We start from the raw sequence: 6,332 nt of genomic DNA on the forward strand, positions 1-6,332 counted from the left end.
AATCGAAACATGTATTTAATTACACATCATATTAAAATAAAGGAATATCAAAAGGTAAATAAAAATAACCTAGTTACAAAGATAACTTCTACTTTATATAAAACATTAATATTAACTAATTAAACATTAAATATTATGATATATTAATATGTTAGATAAGAAATAATTAATGACACAATGTAAAAAGAAAAGAAAAGAAAAAAGCAAGTATATGTTCTAAACTTGTAACTTAGGAAAGAGATAAATCAATTTCTTGACACCTTCTGATTCGATAACATTTTCCACTATACACGCCAACATATGAATTTCCTTTTCCATTCATTGGGTCTCTCTTTGTTCCACCATCTCACATACTTAATTTATCATTTTTTCCCACCATTCTTCTACTCCTCTCTTTTTTAAACAGTGAAAATGGCCGAAGCTTTAGTCACTATTGCTGCCGAGGGGATACTGAAAAAGGTTTTGTCTATCGCTGTTGGCGAACTCGCCATTTCTTGGGATTACAAAGAAAAGCTGACCAGCCTCCACAAGACATTGGAACTGATTCGTGCAAAGCTGCGTGATGCGGAGAGACAAAAGGGGATAGAGGCTGTGATGGTGTGGCTGAAGCAGCTAAAAGATGTAGTGGGAGAAGCTGATGATGTGTTGGATGAGGTTGATTACGAAATGTTGAGGTGTCAGATAAAGAAACAAGATCGGATGGCAAGAAAGGTAGTGTGCCTTCCAAGCTTGAAAAGGTTTTCATTTCGTTATAAAATAGGTCATAAAATCCAAAACATCAATGAAAAGTTGCTTAAGATCAATACAGAAGCAAACGGTTTAGGACTACAAAATGAACACCATGTTGGCCCTGTTATAGATCATCTCTATTGGAGGGAGACTATTCCAAATCAAGAAGAATTTAAAATTGTTGGTAGGGATGATGATAAAATGCGTATCATTGGACTTTTAACCCAATCAAGAAAAGAAGAAAAACTTAGGATTGTTCCGATTGTGGGAATGGGTGGGATAGGGAAGACTGCTTTTGCTAAGTTGGTCTACAATGATAAAAAGATTGAGAAACATTTTAATGTTAAAGCATGGTTGTGTGTTTTGGTTAAGGTTGACATCAACACACTTCTCGCAAGGATCTATGAATGTCTTTCCGAGAAGAAACCTACATCAGACTTAAGGGTCAATTTAATAAAAAGTCTTGAAGAGAAGTTGGCATCAAAAAGATATTTGCTCGTCTTGGATGATGTTTGGGTCGAAGAGAGGCCATATTGGGAAGAGTTTAGGAGTTGCATGCTAAATGTTAACTCACAAAATGGAAGTGGAATTCTTGTCACTACAAGGAAGCTTGAAATCGGAACTCATCATATGATCAAGGATTTATGTCATCTAAAAGGTCTTTCCAATGACGAGTGTTGGTCAATTTTTAGAGAAAAAGCATTTGTGGCAGGAAAATCACCATCGCTAGAAATAGAGGTTATAGCGCACGAGATTGTAAAAAAGTGTGGTGGTTTACCATTATTATTAAATGTAATAGGTGGAATGTTAGCAAATTACAATGACATGGAGAAATGGTTGTCCATAAAAAATAGCAAGGTGTAGGATCTAGAAGAAGAAAAGGATAGAGTTCAAAAGAGTTTGGAACTAAGCTTTGATAATCTCCCTAATTTTATCGTCAAGAAATGCTGTAACATCCGGATTTTACCAGGTATCTTGTAAATTTAATTTTGTTGAATTGTGAGGGGGACTCGGCGAGTTGGAGCTCAGACTCGCTGAGTAGGGACGCGGATTTGGGCAATGAAGCGCGCTTGGACTCGGCGAGTCTGCGCTGTGTAATGAAACCCTAAATTTCCAGGTTTGAGGCCTATTTAAGGGGCCTTATAGCCGTCATTTGTGCTCACCCAACCCTCAGTGAGAGACCCTTGTGCTCTTGAGAGATTTGTGAAGAGAAAGGAGCATTTCTTGACCTTGTGTGTGTTATTTAGCAAGAAGAAGGAGACTCTAGGCAAGAGGAAGCAAAGGAGGTTGCTATTTCGTGGATTTGGGGCTTAGATCATCACTCTAGAGGTATGATCTCAGACTATTTCCTGTTTGGTGAAGCATTATGCAATTTAGGGCTTATGGTGGTCATTTATGGGATGATTTGGTGCCCATTGGTTCCCTCCTTGAGTTGAGGTTATGGATCTGGACCCATAGAGGTCCAGGGAGTCTCACTCATCAAGCTTTATGTATGACAATGGAGTCCATGACCTTGTGTTGTAGTAAATGAGTCAAAAACATCATATATGGTCATATAGAGGTTGTATGTGCATCAAGATTGTAACTTTACGTGCTAAATGAGCTTGGAGGGACTGGATCTATGGATTAATGGACTGGATCTGACCTTTAGAGCAAGATTGAGTCAGTGCATGGCACGGACTCGCCGAGTCCGAAGAACAGACTCGGCGAGTAGCATGAATGTTGCCCGACCACACAGTGAGTGGCCTCGCCGAGTTGGGGAGGGTGGACTCAGTGAGTCAAGGGGGAGTCAGAATGGATCGGTGGATTGAGTCAAACTGGACTCGCCGAGTTGTTTTGAGACTCTTCGAGTTGAGTCGTGGTGGCCCCACAACTCATTCCAGGTGGAACTCGTCGAGTTGAGTGAATGCTCGACGTGTCAAGGGAGGATTCCAGGGAAATTGGTGTATACGCCCAGACTCGCCGAGTCGCCTTGGTACTCGCCGAGTCCGGTCAGAGTTGACCGTTGACCGTTAACCAGAGTTGACCAGTGTTGACTCCTTTTTGATAGTCAACCTTAGAGATATAAAGTGTTAATTAGAAGCATATAATGTTATAGGAGGATTAGAGCTCGGAGGATCGAGCACGAGGGATTTCCAGGATTCGTGAGATACCGAGATACGCGAGGTGAGTCTTCTCACTATACTTTACCTTGAGTAGGTAACCAGAGTTATGTGATAGAGTATTTGTATGCTATGTATGTTGTGTGTTGTACTGCATGATTTCTATGTGATTTATGTGGTGCATGTTTATCAGAGCTAGAACCTGAGGGTTCACAGAGTTGGGTGCACGGACCCACATAGTTATAGCCTAGAGTGGCTAATATGTGTTATATGTGGTATTTTGGGGAACTCACTAAGCCTTGTGCTTACAGTGTTGATGTTATTTGTTTTAGGTACTAGTGATGACCGCGGGAAGGCACCGACTTGATTCGTATACACACACGTTCGGAGCTTGATATTATGATCTTGGGATTTTGTACTGTTTTGTTGGATAATTAAAATAGTTGTTTTTATGAATATCGATGGAATTATGTTTTATAAAAAAAAATGAAAATTTTGTTTGAAAATTTTCGGTGTTACAAATGCTTTGCATATTGTTCCATCTTTAAGAAAGATATGGTCATGGAAAGGAAGAATTGATCCAACTTTGGATGGCTTTGGGGTTGGTTCAAGTAGATGAGGAAAGAAACAAGGGAACAGAGGATGTGGGAAATGATATTTTCCAGATTTTGGTTAGCAATTCATTGTTCCAGGATGTTGAAAGGGATAAGTATGGTCATGTCACTGGTTGTAGAATGCATGATCTGGTGCATAATCTTTCCTTATCACTTTCCAAACATGAAAGTTTACGTGTGGTGGGTGCAATCAATGATGATATATCTCATATTCCTCAGGTTAAACATCTCGCTTTTTACCAAGAACAGAACAAGGATAATGAACTTGAAGCTAATGTTTATATGTTCATTAAAAGGGATACTATGGCTAGAAGTTTGCATACATTGTTCTTCAATGGTGAATTTGAGAAGAAATTTTCATTTCAGCAATTTAAGAGCATTCGGATCCTAAAACTCAAAGATTGTACAATAGAGAAGATAGACGATTCAATTGGAGGGTTGGTGCACCTCAGGTATCTTGATTTGTCAGGTACCGAAATTCGTGTTCTACCACAATCTATTGGCAGATTATACCATTTGCAAACTCTGAAGCTGCTAAGTTGCCATGATCTCAAGTTTCCAAAATCCATGAGAAATTTGATAAGTCTACAATATCTCAAATATGGGAGAACCCTTCCAGCCAATATTGTGGGACATTTAATTTCTCTTCGAACATTGCCTTCCTTTGATGTACATAAGAAGAAGGGCTATCGAATTGAAGAGCTAGGTCGTTTGAAAAACCTTAGTGGAAAGCTCTGTATTTCCAATCTAGGAAATGTTTTTAGCAAAGATGATGCTATCAAAGCAGATTTATCCGGAAAGAAAAATTTATACGAGATTGAATTCAAGTGGTATACGGACAATCAAGGTGACAACAGAAATGACAAGGATGTATTGGAAGGTTTGCAACCCCCAAAAGATTTGAAAATATTGAAAATTAAAAAATTTTCTGGTGATAATTTTCCAGAATGGGTAATGAATATGGGTGTTTATATTGATGGGAAAGGGACACCCCTTAACAATCTCGTGGAGATCACATTAAATGATTGTAGGAGTTGTCTCTCTCTTCCAAAGCTTGAACACCTACCAAATCTTCGGGATCTTGAGTTAAGCAAAATGGACAGTGTGACATGCTTAAGGAGTTACTTAGTCGAATGCAATAATGTTACTGGATCAACGATGCCTTTGTCTTCATCATTGAGATCCCTCAAACTATTTCGTATGAAAAGACTAGAAAAGCGGATAGATGGAGAAACCAATAGCTCAATAATGATATCGCCTGTCCTTGAGAAGTTGGTGATTATTCATTGCCCAAAGATTATTCTCATAGATGAATGTCATCCCCATCCTCTTGCTTCCTTAGAGATGTGGATGTGTACAGGTCTGGTGTCCATTAAAAGCATGAAAGGCCTCACATCTCTTGTATCTTTAAAAATTTTCTTGTGTCCTAGTCTTTTAGAAATAACCAATTTGCCAAGCCAGTGTCATGCTTTAAAGACTTTGCAAATTTTCCATTGTGAAAAACTGACTTCCTTGCCCCACCGAATTTTTGATTGTTTTGCCTTCTTAAATGAGTTGACACTTGGTCCATTCTCGAAGGAGCTCAATTCTTTTCCAAGTCTCCAAGGCATAGAAAAGTTAAAGGACCACCTTCACTCGTTAACATTATATGGAGAGGATCATTGGAAGTCAATACCAGAAGAAATTCAACACCTCACTTCACTAACTCAGTTAAACATTGTTCGATTCGGAATTTCAGAGGTGCCAATGTGGTTAACGAACATGCCATCTATTCGAGACATTGATTTTAGTTATTGTAATGGGTTAGACGAAGAAAAGGTTAAACGGGAGCTCCGAGGGAAGCAAATGTCATCAAATTAAATTATTGGAGTATAAATAGAGAATTTAATTAATTAGATATTTGAGTGTATTGCTGCATAAATATGTTGTATCATTCCTCCTCTTGTTTAATAATAAACTCTATTCTCACTTTCTCCCCTGTCATCCATTTTGTACAAGACATGTATCTTTGTTCAATTATAAGAGGCAAGCGCAAAGGAAGTATAAGCATGCGATATAAGTTCGAAATTATGTGGGTGAGGCATGCTTTTAGTCCGTGAGTTGTTTCTAAGAAACAATACTACTAGAAAAAAAACTTTTAATGGCAGACGAATTATGATATACAACAGTTATATGACAAACAAAAAGCGTTTCATACAAATATATCATGTTTTTAAAAATTAATAAATTATGATAATTTATTGTCTAAACTAAAAAAACACTGAATACATTTTATGTTCATTTTCGCGCAAAGCCGTCTGCTTATTATCGATGTCGTCTTCTTACTCCACATGCTCGAGAAATCGACTCGACATTGCCGCCACCGGTTACGCATTGTCGTTACCACTTGACGCACACCTTCTCTCTAAACATCATCTTTGTAATGCCCCGTTTCTTGTCCATTCATATAGTTGAATTTTTAAACCTAAAGAGGGAAAATCATAATAATAATAATAATAATAATAATAATAATAATAATAATAATAAATTGAAAACATTTAAGAAGCTTAAAATGGGAGGGTTTTAAACCGTAGGGGATTTATATGCGAAGTGGGAAAATTTAGAATGATAAAGAGAATTTGTTAGGAGGATGAATTATGACATTACGGTAAAGCAAGAGGGGCAAAGTGAAATATTTTTGAAATAAGCCCATATTGACGTGAGGAAGAGAGCTAATCGGCCTCTCTTTTTATTTTTGGACAGCCTCATTTTTATACAAAGTGGACTTGACTTAGGAGTCCAAAGGAGAACAAGAAAACTAGGCGTGTCCGTGTGCTAACTGGTACGACATCGGTAAAGGGAGGGAGAGAGCCAGGAACAAGTTGCGATCGAGAAAGAATGATGTAAC

General features: G+C 38.0%; 1 pseudogene; it reads left to right on the plus strand.

The window, feature by feature from the left end:
- The first annotated feature begins 411 nt into the window (after nt 1-411).
- Nucleotides 412-5,305, plus strand: LOC145040602 (putative disease resistance protein RGA3; annotated as a pseudogene).
- Nucleotides 5,306-6,332: the final 1,027 nt, after the last annotated feature.

The sequence above is a fragment of the Lactuca saligna genome, chromosome 4 (genome assembly GCF_052625555.1).
Source record: "Lactuca saligna cultivar CGN05327 chromosome 4, ASM5262555v1, whole genome shotgun sequence".
Taxonomy (NCBI): Eukaryota; Viridiplantae; Streptophyta; class Magnoliopsida; order Asterales; family Asteraceae; genus Lactuca; species Lactuca saligna.